Source organism: Mesocricetus auratus, unplaced genomic scaffold (genome assembly GCF_017639785.1).
Source record: "Mesocricetus auratus isolate SY011 unplaced genomic scaffold, BCM_Maur_2.0 Super-Scaffold_6730, whole genome shotgun sequence".
NCBI lineage: Eukaryota > Metazoa > Chordata > Mammalia > Rodentia > Cricetidae > Mesocricetus > Mesocricetus auratus.
Window position 1 is genome coordinate 79,263,867 of NW_024429184.1, and position 13,871 is coordinate 79,277,737.

The window sequence follows — 13,871 nt, forward strand, 5'->3', positions numbered from 1 at the left end:
CTCGAACTCACAGAGATCCTCCTGCCTCTGCCTCCCGAGTGCTGGGATTAAAGGTGTGCGCCACCAACGCCCAGCTGAATGTACTTTTCTAGAGGGCTGCTGAGATTATTTTGACAAGGAATCACAATCAGAGGTACAGACTCACAGAATCTCAGGAGTAGGCTGTCCTTGCCCAACTATCAACCAGCAAAGTCCCTGGTCCTTGATAAAGAAGTGCTCAGTGCGTGCAAACAAAAACAAATGGACGGGCTGCTGAGATGGCTCAACGGTTGAAGATACTTGCTGGCAAGCCTGACATGGAAAACTGAGTTGAAGCCTCAGAACCGCATGGTAGAAGAGAATTGACTCTTGAAAGCTGTCCTCTGACCTCCTATGTACTATATGCATGCTATACATGTTATATGCATGCATGTATACACACACACACACACACACACACACACACACACAATTCATCCATCAATCAGTGTTAACAAAAAGAACAGATAGATGGATATATGGTTGTGCTCACTCAACCTCTACTCTCTAAGGATCCAAATGTGATTTTTCACTCTTTTATTGTAAGATTGCAACGTAGTGAGCTGGCCTACACCACTTCACTCATCTCTGACTACTAGAAAGCTCCCCTTTATACTAAGACAAAGTCTGTCAAAGGCTAATAAGGTTTGGGGGCCTCAGTTCTGTGTAAGAGACAATTCAGAGTATTTCCCTTTCTTCTGAGATAACCCATGTTACTCGATTATTTATAAACAGTACTGGGTATAGTCAAAGTTTCTTCAACCATTCATCTCATTGCACGCGTTACTTTCTGAGACTTGCAAACATCCGATAGGGTTTCACTTAAGCACCTGGTATACAGGAAGTAGTCAGTAAAAAGTAGATGTCATTATTGTTATTAAACCTTTATCTCAACTTCTCCAATAGTACAAAGAGATGTTTGTCTCAAAATGACTACTTGACAGCTCAGGTTAAAAGCACTGTCTGAACTTTCAGAGGACCTGGGTTCAAATCTCAGCACCCACATGGAAGCTCACAACCATCTGTAGTTCCAGTTCTGGAGGATCCAACACTGTCTTCTGGCCTCTTCAGACAATGCATGCACGTGGTGCACATGCAAGCAAAATACTCACACACATCAAATAGAATAAATAAATCTTTTAAAAAATAAGTGCATGAAACTTTATTTAAAAAGTCAGCCTGAACTTTGTATCTCTGCTCCTTATCACATATTGTGAGTGTTGCAAAAGCAGAGTAATCGTATCCAGATGTCCCTAGAGTACTGTCTATCACTTGAAGGTGGCCTTAGATGTGGGCTTGGTGATTGATCATCTGGAAGAGGATCAGAGGCTTCTGTGTAGCAAGGAAATGTTAAGGAATGATTGGCAGCCACTGGGTCGGTCCATCACTGCAGCATGTCCTGCTCTGGGTCAATACACAGTGAGTCCTCTTCACTCCTCTATAAGTCTGGGCAAAGATCCTCAACTTCCTCTGTGGCCACACAAGTCACAGAATACATGTCTTACATTTTCCACTACACGGGAGTTCACTAACACTGTCAATACTGCTTGATTACTTCCCTGCCCCACCTTCAGTAGTCAGGACATAGGGATGTCCCCGACAGAAACTTCTAGAATTCCTCCGTCTACACCATCTCTCCCTCCTTTGCTGAAACTTCCTGTCATGTTGGCCACTTCTTCAGTACTGACCATAACTTCACATTTTCCTCTCTGTTCTCTAAAATAAGATTTGTGTATAAACATCACAAACCAAAGACGGTTTTGTACATGTATCCTCCCTCCCTCCATGTAACTGCCTAGTGACAAATAATCAAGAAGCGCTTGTCTTATTAATTGGCTGGCCAGCTTACAGAATAACATGTTGTTATTTACACCAATTCAACTTATCTTGGTTTATTTATGTGTATGTATGTGTGTATATGTGTATGTATGTGTGTGAGTTATGTGTGGATGTATGCCATGTATGTGCAGATACCTGCCAAGGCCAGAAGAAAGTGTCATATCTCCTGACCCTCAAGTTACAGTCAGTTGTGAACCATATAATGTGGATGCTAGGAATTGAACTCCAGTGCCTTGAACCATCTCTCCAGTCTTTAGATTTTTAATGGATTGGATTGGATTTACAATGTATAGGATGACATTGCTTCTCTGCCAAAGGAAAATACTTCTGAGATTAAAAGTTATGAACTGGATAAGCCAGAACCTATCGTCTCCCTGAAGATGAGCCAAGCATAGCTAGGTACTCACAACAAGTCTACTTAGGCCCTGAACTGACCACATCCAGGTAAGAGTAAATATCATTATTCTTATTTGGCACCTGGGAACACCCAGCCTTTGAGAGGTTAATTGACTTGCCCTCCCAATCACACCACAGTTGGCTATCTTCAGAGCTGGGAATTGACCTGGGTCTTCATTGCCAAGCTGCTACCTTTGCACAGACCTCTCTACCATACAGCCCACGCGGGACTTCTCCTCCCGTCCATCCTTTGCTTCTCTGCTTCCCATTCCACTTAAAACAATGCTAATGGTAATTTTAAGACATAAAAAAGGTACAGAGGTCACAAAGACGTGCATGCTGTGACCCAGCTGGGGAGATAAAACACCGCAAGTTCATCTGGATATCGCTTTTGGGTGTCCCCAAGAAGGCAGGAACCACCCTGAACATGGTTTTACAATGCGCACATAAGCCTTTGTCCTACAGACATTCACAAAGGAACTGCTGCCAAGTGCTACGGGTTTCTAAATTCTTATAAATGGCAGTACGCTGAATTGGATGTCTGTACACCTGTAATCCCTGGAGGCAGGAGAATCAGGAAATGAGCCAGCCTGAGCTACATAGTGATCTCTAAGCCCCAGTGCATGAGGGAGACCTGGTCCTAAAGCAAACTTTTCTATATGTTCGGGATCTCTCCACCATCACTCAGGAAGTACTTAGGGCAGGCTCTCCTCTGTGGTGCTCTGCTGAGCAGTCCCTCCAAGAACAAGAGTCATTCTGGCTGCTGTAGGCAGCACCCTGCACCTTTCTGTCCAACTGTCCTTCTGCCCCATCCACAAATGCTTCTCTAGGAAGCATAAACTTGTGTCGAGTTGTTGAGTTGTTGGGCATCTCCATCTTCACCGAGATTTTCCAGATCCTTCTCCAGAGTGGCTTTGGCAGATCACCTTATCCCCAACATGTTTCTGAGTTAGAATTGCTTAATATCTTCACCAAGCACTGACCCAACCGGACTCTTATGGCATCTTGAATACTTGGAGTCCCCATCAGACTGTGGTTTTATTTCCAGTTCTCTTCATCTCCCTGACAGACATAGTTCTCTCTTCCTGTGCTAGAGGATGTGTGCACCCCCTCCTTCCAGAAGCAGTCACTGCCTCATCTCACAAGAAGGTGCCTTTGTCAGAGAAAGTCATTCTTTCTTAGCACCTCACAGCAAACCTCAGGATTCCTCTGGACTTATGCTGCTAAGTGCTCTGGGAAAGGTGACAAATGATATAAATAACAGACCCAGGGAAGCTACAAACAGCCCACAGTATTACACAGTCCTGGTTTCTATACTTTCACTTTTTGGGATGGCTCAGGGGCTATAAGTTTGTACGGCTCTTGCAGAGGACCCAAGATTGGTTCCCAGCACCATGTCAGATGTTTCACAAACACCTGTAACTCCAGTTCTGGTGATCCAATGGGTCTGACTGCTGTGGGCACCTGTGAGTGCGTGCACACTCACACACACATACACACACACACACACATTAAAAATAACTAAAATGAATCTATAAAACCTTCACTTCTGTCTGGTCTTGGTAATCCTACTTCAGAGGCTGAGGCAGGAGGATGACAAGTTCAAAGCCTAGCTTGTCACCAAAGTGAGTTCAGGGCCAGCCTGGGTAATTCAGGAGGATCTTGATTCAACATGAAAAAGTAAGAAGAGTGTTAAACTACCACCGAGTGGAGAAGCAGATGGGACAGTATTTCTAGCAGATGCGAAGCATCAGGTTTAAACCTGTGTGCAAGTCCCCGCAACGGTCTTGGAATGGGTTCAATCTTGGGGACACTCCTACAGTGCTCTGATGTTCCCTAGGAGAGTACATTTTTTAAGTTTTCATCTTATACATAATCTTAAATTATACGAACAGAAAAGCATTTTCTGAGCTATCTTGCTTGCTGCCATAGTATCAAAGCATCTGCTTTTCTGACTTGCCAGCAGTTTTCTACTGGCAGACAGCTCTAAATGGAGCCAGCCCTAATACAGTAAGGCTCTTGTAATATAATGCTCACCTACAAGTGACTTTAAAAATCTGTCTCAGTAAGCCTTCAAGTACACAGTTCCAGAGCTGGTTCTGAGAGTCATTGTTACCATCAAGGGTCTGAGTTACCTTTAACCCGTACTGCATAAACTCAGTCTTGTACCCCCATTATCCCATGAGAACTTTCCTGTACCCCAGGCTCCTGTCCTCAAACAACCAAGTTAAAGTTCATGAGCCAGAGTAGGCTGTGGCAGTGCTCAACCAGTGTCAAGGGAAATCTTCCCAGCATATTTACCTTCATACAGCAGTCCTCTCTCCACAGCTTTACATCCCGAGGTTTCAGTTACCAAAGGCCAAACGCATCCCAAACTATAAAAATCCCAGTACTATCTCACTCATGAGTTTTATGCTACACACCAAGTAGCCTAAGGTCCTGTGCCTTGCTGCCCAGGCTGTCAGTCACCTCCTAGAACAGTATACTCTTGCTGTGTATGCTACCCTCCTGTTAGTCACTTTGTAACCACCTCAGCTGTCAGTTTGACTGTTTGTAGTCTTACCTCGTTTGGGATAAATAACTTTACACAATGTGTCAGTGACTGTAGTTGAGTCTCTTTGCCAGTGAATTTGTGTTAGTGGCCACACCCCTTTGGGTGTGGCTTCAGGTGCAGACTGAATGGAAGGTAGAGAAGTATCCGGCTCTCTCTGTCTCTCTGTCTCTCTGTCTCTCTGTCTCTCTGTCTCTCTGTCTCTCTGTCTCTCTCTGTCTCTCTCTGTCTCTCTCTGTCTCTCTCTGTCTCTCTCTCTCTCTCTCTCTCTCTCTCTCTCTCTCTCTCTCTCTCTCCTCTCAGATCGCAGAGCCGGAGGGGCAGAGACTGCATCTTCTGGAGCAGGAATCCTGCAGCGGTTCTTTATTATTATCTGGGTAACTTGTTCCCCAATAAAACACCCATGTATCATTTACCTTGGATCTGCTGAACTCATTACTCCCTGAATTCAAGTGGCCCTCTTAGTAAGGGCTCCAAAACACAAAAGCGATGCCACAATTCAGGTGTTTGCCAAAGACAGACTCTAAGCAAAAAGGTAGACCTAGTAAGAAAAAGAAGCCATGCACAGTAGAAAAACACCTCTTCTGTAAAATTGTGAAGAGCGAAAACTGTGCTGGGTCTGCCGCTACAGCTCAAGCTGCTGAAGCTAGGGCCACATCACGTGACAAGTGCTGAACTGAGGCAGAAGTAGCACTCTGCAGCTGCAGCACCTGGAAGCAGGCTCACAGAGGGCAGGCAGCTGTACTGAAGGTGGCCACCAAGTCGCTCCCAGCCGCAAGCAAAGTCACACTTCTGTGGGAGAAGTGAACTCTGTCGGCCTGGAAGTGGGGACAAGAACGGCTTCTGGATGTGGAAGGGACACCTTTCTGCCCGAAGGGAAACTGTGAAAGAAACCCAGTCATCATCCACTACACACAAAGGTGGGGCCCTGTGCCTGGGTTCCCCCGCCTGTCCCCAGGACTCACAGACCCAGCATCAGGCACACTTTAAGACCGTGTGTGTGTGTGTGTGTGTGTGTGTGTGTGTGTGTGTGTGTGTGTGTGTGTCTGTGTGTGTGTGTGTGTGTGCGCGCGCGCGCACGCTGGCGAATGGATGTGTGTCCACTCCCAGTACTTCCTGTGTGGCTCAGCTCAGCTCAGCTCTCTGGCCTCTTCCATCCCAGTTCCATGCATGTCCTTCCAACAAATCTAATTCTTTTCTTTCTGTTGTTTTCTATTGCTGCTGAATATGTCTTCCTGGGGGTTCCATGTTCTGCCCCTTCATATGTCATAACCTGTGTTTCACAACAGAAGCAGGGCTGAATGTTACAAAGTGTCTGTATCCCTGAACTCAGGAAGAATTGTGTTAAAATCCCACCTCCTTGTACAACAAGAACATATGTTCAACTATGTTCATAGCAGCGTTGTTTTTAACAGCCAGAACCTGGAAACAACCTAGATGCCCCTCAACCAAAGAATGGATAGAGGAAATGTGGTACATTTACACAATGAAGTATTACTCAGCAGAAAAAAACAACAACAATGAAATCTTGAAATTTGCAGGCAAATGGATGGAACTGGAAGAAAACATCCTGAGTGAGGTAACCTAGTCACAGAAAGATAAGCAGGATATGTACTCACTCATATATGGATTTTAGGCATAGAGCAATGGACTACCCAGCCTACAATCCACACCACCAGAGAAACTAGGAAACAAGGAGGACCCCAAGAGAAGAATGCATGATCCTCCAAAGAAGGGGAGGGGGACAAGAACCCCTGAGCAAATTGGGAGCATGTGGGAGGGAGGAGAAAGGTGGGAAGGGGCGAGGGGGGAAGGGGAGGACAACATGAGGGATCAGGAGGACTGAGACAGGGGAGGAATAGGGGAGAGCAAGACAGGAGATGCCTTGATAAAGGGAGCCAGTATAGGTTTGGAGAGAGGTCTGGCACAGGGGAAATGTTAGGGGATCCACAGGGATGACCCCATCTAAGAATCAAGGCAGTAGTGGAGAGGTTGTCTTTGATGCCCTGCTCCTACAATGAGATTGAGTACTACCTTGGTTGCCATTCCAAGAGCCTTCATTCAGTAGCTGATCGAAGCAGAAACAGGTACCCACAGCTAAACACTGAGTCATACTGCTGGCATCCAGTTGCAGAGAGGGAGGAGGGATGAGCAAAGGAGCCAAGACTGTGCTGGAGAAACCTGCAGAAACAGTTGACCTGACCTCATGAGAACAGGAGACCCTAGTCATAAAGCTGGTGAACCAACATTAGACCGAACCAAGCCCTCTGAATGTGGGTGCCAGATAGGAGGCCTTGGCAGTCTATGGAACCTCTAAGAGTGGAGCCAGAGTTTATCCCTAGAGCACAAATGGACTTGGGGAGCCCATTCCCTATGAAGAGATACTATTGCAGCCCAGATACTGGAAGGAGGACCTGGGCTCTCCCCCAAATGATGTGAGGGATTTTGATGGTCCCCCGTGGAGGGCCTCACTATCCCTGGGGAGAGGAATGGGTTGGGGGTCGGTGGGGAGCATGGGAGATTGGGAGGGCAAGGGGATGGGGGATTGATATGTAAATAAGAGTGCTTTTAAATAAAATAAAAAGAAAAGAAAAACAAGAATGGGGATATAATTCTGGTGTTAGCTGCTGAAGTTACTACTTAATTTGCAGGAAGAATAGGAAAATTTTTCATTTTCAATTTATTCATTCAGTTGGAATTTTATGCAGTCTCCATATGAATCCCTGACTGGCCTGGAACTCAATGTACAGCCTTATCTCGCCTGAAACTCACTATTTTCTTGCCTTGGCCTCCTGAATGCTGTGTTAATGACCTTTGTTACCACCCTTGTCCAGAAATTTGAAATTTATGATGACTGAAGAAGACGGTGGACTATGAGAACAGTATATCCTGATTCTTTAACTCCTGCTGAACTGCTCCCCAGATTTTGCACCTTGTCCGCACTAAACATGGTGGTGTGAATGTGGGGCAGAGTTGGGGATTTTTTTTTTTTAGTTTTACGAGACAGGGTTTCTCTGTTTTGGAGGCTGTCGGTCCAGCCTGGCCTCGAACTCACAGAGATCCGCCTGCCTCTGCCTCCCGAGTGCTGGGATTAAAGGCGTGCGCCACCAACGCCCGGTCAGAGTTGGGGATTTGTCCACTAAATCACACTGTTAACTCAGAAAAAAAAATCCCGCCTCCTGTGTTATAGATACCAATTGAGTCATAAGGGGATATTAAAAGCTGTTTTATGTTGATAAATGCAACAATTTAGATGAGATAGAAAAAAAGGGTCTAATGTCTAAAAAAAAAACCTAACCAATACCTTTAAATAACAAATATAGCTGTCCCACAAAGAAAATACCAAGAAGAAATAACACTGGTCTCCCACAAAGCCTTTCAGAAAATGGGAAGGAAATATATTTACCAAATCAATTTTGAAGACACCCTCACCCTGTCTGTCACCAAAACCAAATATATTGCAAGAAAAGGAAACTACGGATTACCCTTTATTTTTCATATATAATCATAAAATTTGCTAATACGATATTGATAAGTCCCATTCAGCAGCATGAAAATGGAAATACATCATATTAAGTGATGCTCATATCAGAAGTGTAACAATGTCTTATCAATCAAGAATCAATAGATGCAATTGTCATACCTATGAAGTAAACAAAATGCTTATGTTTATATAAACAGACACAGAAAATACATTGACAAAATTCAATGTGCAACTGTGATTTTTCACACAGTTCTCAGAAAGCTGATGAAGGGTACCTGGGAAGCATGCAGTGCAAGGGTCACAATGAGGGGTGAAATATTATAGACCTTTCACCTAATATTAGAAACACCACAATGATCTTCCTTACCACCAACATCATATATAGAGATCTTAGCTATTGTAATAAAGCAAGAAAAAGAAATAGAAGGTTTTTAGTTTCAAAATAAACAAGAATGTTCTTATTTGTAGAGAACATTACCGTATATTGAGAAATATATCAGAAAGACACATATATTCATCAAAAAACTCTGTATACACTATAAACTAATTATTTTCAAAATTGCCTAAAACTGAGAAAAGCATAACAGCCCATCAACAGGTAAATGGATAAGCAAATATTCAGTAATAAGAAGAGAAGCAGACAACACTTGTAAGAACACAGATAGGTAGGTACATGGATATAGACACATATGTATATGCAAGTATACTTTACCTTTTGGGAAATGTTAAGAGATACAAACAAAACTAACTATGAATAAAGAGATTTTTTTCTGAGGATGGAGTAGGAAATGACTGGAGATGGGGAAATCTTTAGGACTCATAGATAAGATTCATGCCTTGAAGTTAGATATATGTATTCATTTGTCAAAAGGTATCAAACATTGTATACTCAAATGTTTGTGTTTTGGTTTCTGCAAAATATATCACAGTAAGTTTTATGTATATGCAAAAGTCTGTCCTTTTGACTTACAGAGTGGCTTTGATTATCTCTTGGGAATCTCAACTTCAGTAGTTATTTGCTTTGTAGGTTCTGTTATGATAATCTAATTAAGTGTGGTAGTGATCTAAAAAAAACAGCTTCTGGGCATTGGTGACACACACCTTTAATCCCAGCACTTGAGAGGCAGAGGCAGGCAGATCTCTGTGAGTTCGAGGCCAGCCTGGTCTACAGAGTGAGTTCCAGGACAGCCTCCAAAACAATACAGAGAAACCCTGTCTTGAAAAACAAAAACAAACAAAAAACAGCTATTACTAAGTGCAATCCAAAGACCATACAGTTAGTGTTAGGATTTTATATGTGACAATAGATTTAGAAAACATTTAAAAGCAAGAACTCTGGGTAAGGGCTTCCTAAGTTGGCCCTGTAAGCCAGCCTTATACTGGGAACTTAAATTATATCTTACATGATAAAGCAACTTCCTCAGATCCATGTTAGTAAGTATGTAAATCCTGAACCATAGGACTCAAAGTACAGAAAAGGAACTTGGTCTAGTCACCAAACCTAATAGATGATGACCTAGAATAATCTAGTGCAGTTGCTTTCAACCTTCATAATGCTGCAACACTTTAATACAGTTTCACATGCTGTGGTGACTCCCAACCATAAAATTATTTTCATTGCTACTTCTAATTGTAATTCTGCTAATGTTATAAATTGAGTATAAATATCTGATATTCAGGATGGTCTTAGGTTAGAAGTGTCTTTCAACCCACAAAGGGGTTTGGAACCACAGGTTGAGAAATGCTGACCTAATGTAGCATCCTGAGTGGGCTGGAGAAGATTGTAGAGCAGTACTCTGCTTTTGTGAGCATCAGAGCAATCATTATGTGCAGAACTTTCCTTTAGGCCTCATGGGGAAAAGTCGATGGAAGCTCAGTCTTGGGTGTTCTTCCTATATTCCAAGCCTTCCTCCCGCCCTGGGAATGGTGATGGACCCAGTGTTTGCCCTTGATCTTCAAGAGAGCCTCAGAGTACAAAATGATCTCTTCTGTGCGTTTGTGGTCCTTCAAGGTCCTCCGTCTGTCTTACATACTCCCTCCAGGACAAACCGCTAGGGATGATGAAGGTCAGTGAACAGGTAGCTCAGCCTTCTGACCTGGGAGGAGGCCTCAACTGCAGGCTGCTCAGGAGGAGCAGGAGAGGTAGAGTAATTAATTTCTATGCATATCATTGCCAAGATCACTTACTGATTCAAGGAAGGAGATTAGAGATGTCACCCTATAAATTGAGTCAGAGACTTCACCCCGGTGCGTGGCTGGCAGGTTTACACTGGGCCTGACACTGTAACAAGTGCAGGGCACAAACAAGCAGCAGCTCCCCTGGGTGATGGACAGGGGGAATTGGCCCAATAAATTGTTCCTTGTAAAAAGCCGTGTTTCTCTCATTAAAACGCAGTGAATTCTCTATTGCTTTTCATTAGCTCTGGCCTTGGTAGACATGAGGGTGTAATTGACAGTGTGGTTACAGGAGGTGGACCCTAAGGTGAAGAAGACAAAGAAGCCGAAAAGAGATTCTTATTTATTAAGGTGGCGGTGGCAGGCGGTTCCTTAATAAGTTTTGGATGTGGGGGCCAGGAAGTGAGAGACGACTCAGGTCCTCTGAGGGCTAGTCCAAGGGCATTCACTCCACCCAGGGAAGAGAGGGTTAGCCAGAGTCAGGGGCAGAGATGTCACATCCCCACCAGGCAGAGGCACACTCAGGAGGGTCATGAGCACTCAACCAGAGTCACAGGACCCAGGGTCTGCTCCTGGATTCATCACAGATTAGTTACAAAGCAAGTCTAGAAAACACCCTGAGTCTTTCTGAGTTTTCATTTCTCCATCTGGAAAGGGGGGAGGGGAGTGAAAAGTCGTTTTTTGGAAGGACATTTTCAGGGCAATTTTGAGTCCTAAGAACACACCTCTATTTTTTTAACATTCAAACTAAGTTTTCATATAAAATTCACATTGTGACCAACGACAAAGCTCTGATTCCTGGGCTCATTCTATCTTTACAATCTCTGTTTGGACCCAAGCATACTTACTTACTCAGGATGTGTGTGTGTGTGTGTTTTGCATCGTGTGTATATACATATATATAATTTTGATGCTCCCATTTCCCCAGAAGCATCCTCTGGGATGGACGTCCGGACTGGCTCCTCTGTCTTCTAACAGGTTCTCTTTCCAGCACATGAAGTGTTCTGGGCTGATTGAGTGCAGCTCATATTTCCAGCCCTGGTTTCTCAAGGAAGCCACCACTGAACATTTAGGCATTCAGCTCAGACCAGTCAGTTCACACACACACCCCTTCCACCCTCCCACCCCCAAGGATCTGCCTTGGACAATGAAGAACTGAAACTACACAGTGAGCCCTACACCATGGGACAGGCAGAAAGGGTGCTGTCCCTTACAGCAAGTCTGGGGAGAACAGCTCCAAGCATGCCACACCCAAGGATCTGGGACACACTGGGCTTGTGGGTGGCACCTTAAGACAAGAGGCCGTGTGGTCTCTCCTGGAGAAGGTGGGATCACCTGGCCTCTCCAGAGCCTCGGTACTTCCCCTGAAGGATGTATGGGTCCACTGGGGGGGGGTGCTGACCTTTAATCTTTCCCAAGAACTGTGGAGGGGTGAGGTGAGCAGAGCAGGAGGCAGGGATGAGAAATCTGCTTCCTAGAAGGGTGGGAGGGCAGGAAGAGTTCCTGTGGATTCAAGGGTACCATCTAAGATCATCAGCCCTCAGAGCGGGTCAGAGTTGAAAGTTTCCAAACAGGGGAAAAGCAAATCCTGATTTTGGCCTGGAGCAAAGAGAACAGCTCCTTCCACTGCCCCTTCTCCAGATGGATGAGCCCCTCAGGCCATAGGCAATGTGGGAGGAGGGAAGGAGGGAAATGGAGAAACTGATCACAGCTCCACCTGCCCCTCCAACCCTGTGGAAAGGGAAAGATTTGGAGTATTTTACCATGATTTTACGAGATATTTGAATTACTAGCAAAATATCATCCCTCTGACTGAGACCATTTGCTTGTTTGTTTGAGAACAAACAGGTGAGCTGTTGGGCCTCTGAGATTCCACCTAGGGGCGATGACTTTGAGCCCCCACAGAGCAGATGTGTTCCAATGAGGGGATAGAGTCAGGGTAGAGAAGGCAATTACTTTTTTTACTTGAAGTCTAGTGAATTCATTTCCTGGGGTTTCCATAACAAAAATGCCCCAGACTGAATGATTTAAGCAATAAAACCGTACTATCTCACAACTCTGAGGTCTAAGAATCCAAAATCAAGGTGTTGACTGACAGGGCTGAGGTCTCTCAGAAAGATGCAGGGAAGGGTGTATGCCAGGCCTCTCTCCTAGGTTCTTGCAGCTACAAGAAAGACCATCTTCTCTCTGGTGTTTTCCTTCCGTCTTCCCTCCAGATTGTGTCTTCTCTGACTTCAAATTTCTCGTTATAAAGATACAACTCACAGGTCAGGGCACGCCCTAAGACCCTCATCTGAAACTGGATCACCTGCAAAGACTATTTCCAAATAAAATGGTATTCACAGATACTGGGGTGGGGGTTTCAGCATCTTTGGGGAGGACACAGTTAAATCTACTTGATCAACAAAGCCTCCAAGCCTAAGAACCTGCCATGTGTCATGTTGTGATGGTAAAAACCTAACCATCCTGATTTTCACAGGGAGAGGAGGGTTCTAAGAATGTGGCAGTTCCCAGTGTTCAAACTGGGAAATGTCCAGGCAAACTGGGAAAAGTTGGCTACCCTAGACTAGAAGACACCCAGCTTCAATACACTGAGGAAACACTATGGATTTGAGTAACATGGAAGATGAGGCACAAAGCCAATTGTCTTCCAGCACAATGGCAGAAGTACTGTTGGCTTGAGTATCTTACAGGACTTGAAGTGGCCTGTGAAGCTGAAATGGGGCCTTGGTGATGGAGGGTTGGAACGAGTCTTCTCCACAAGAGTAGAGGACATGTGTGCAGAAGGCCATGCCCATGGGGGTGGGGTGAGGGCTTCTGTTGAACAACAAAGTACAGTTTCTGGTGCAGGAAGAAGGAAGACAAAACCATGCTCATGGGTGGTGCAGGTTCATACATAGGAGCCTGCCCGAAATGGTGGGTTTAGGGCTCCTACACTGCAGAATCATGGGGAATGTTCCTCTCCACTCCTATAGAAAACCAGGAGTAAGGCTGTGAGCCCCTGAAAAGGTGCCTTTTCTTCCCCCTTGCTGACGTTTTTCAACTCTCCCTCCATTGTATCTAGCAATTAGAACACCCACATTACATTCCAGGCCATGTACTCAGGGCCAGGAGCATGGACCATTTGTGGAAAAAGAGCTGTAGTTTAAAGGGACAATGCAAAATTAATTAAGCAAGTACGATATCACAGATAAGATGAGTGCGGTGAAGATGAGGGCCAAGGGTCCCATTGGCAGTATAATGATGTGATATGACTTGGCCTGGAAAGCCAGAAAACAGGGTCTGCCCAGCATGGCCCCAGCAGAGAAAACAATCAGAAAACAAACTGATGAGCAGGGTGGAGAGGGCAGGAATAAAAAAAAAAACAAGTCTCACCTGTTCAGGTGAGGAATTTACTACAGCCCAGGG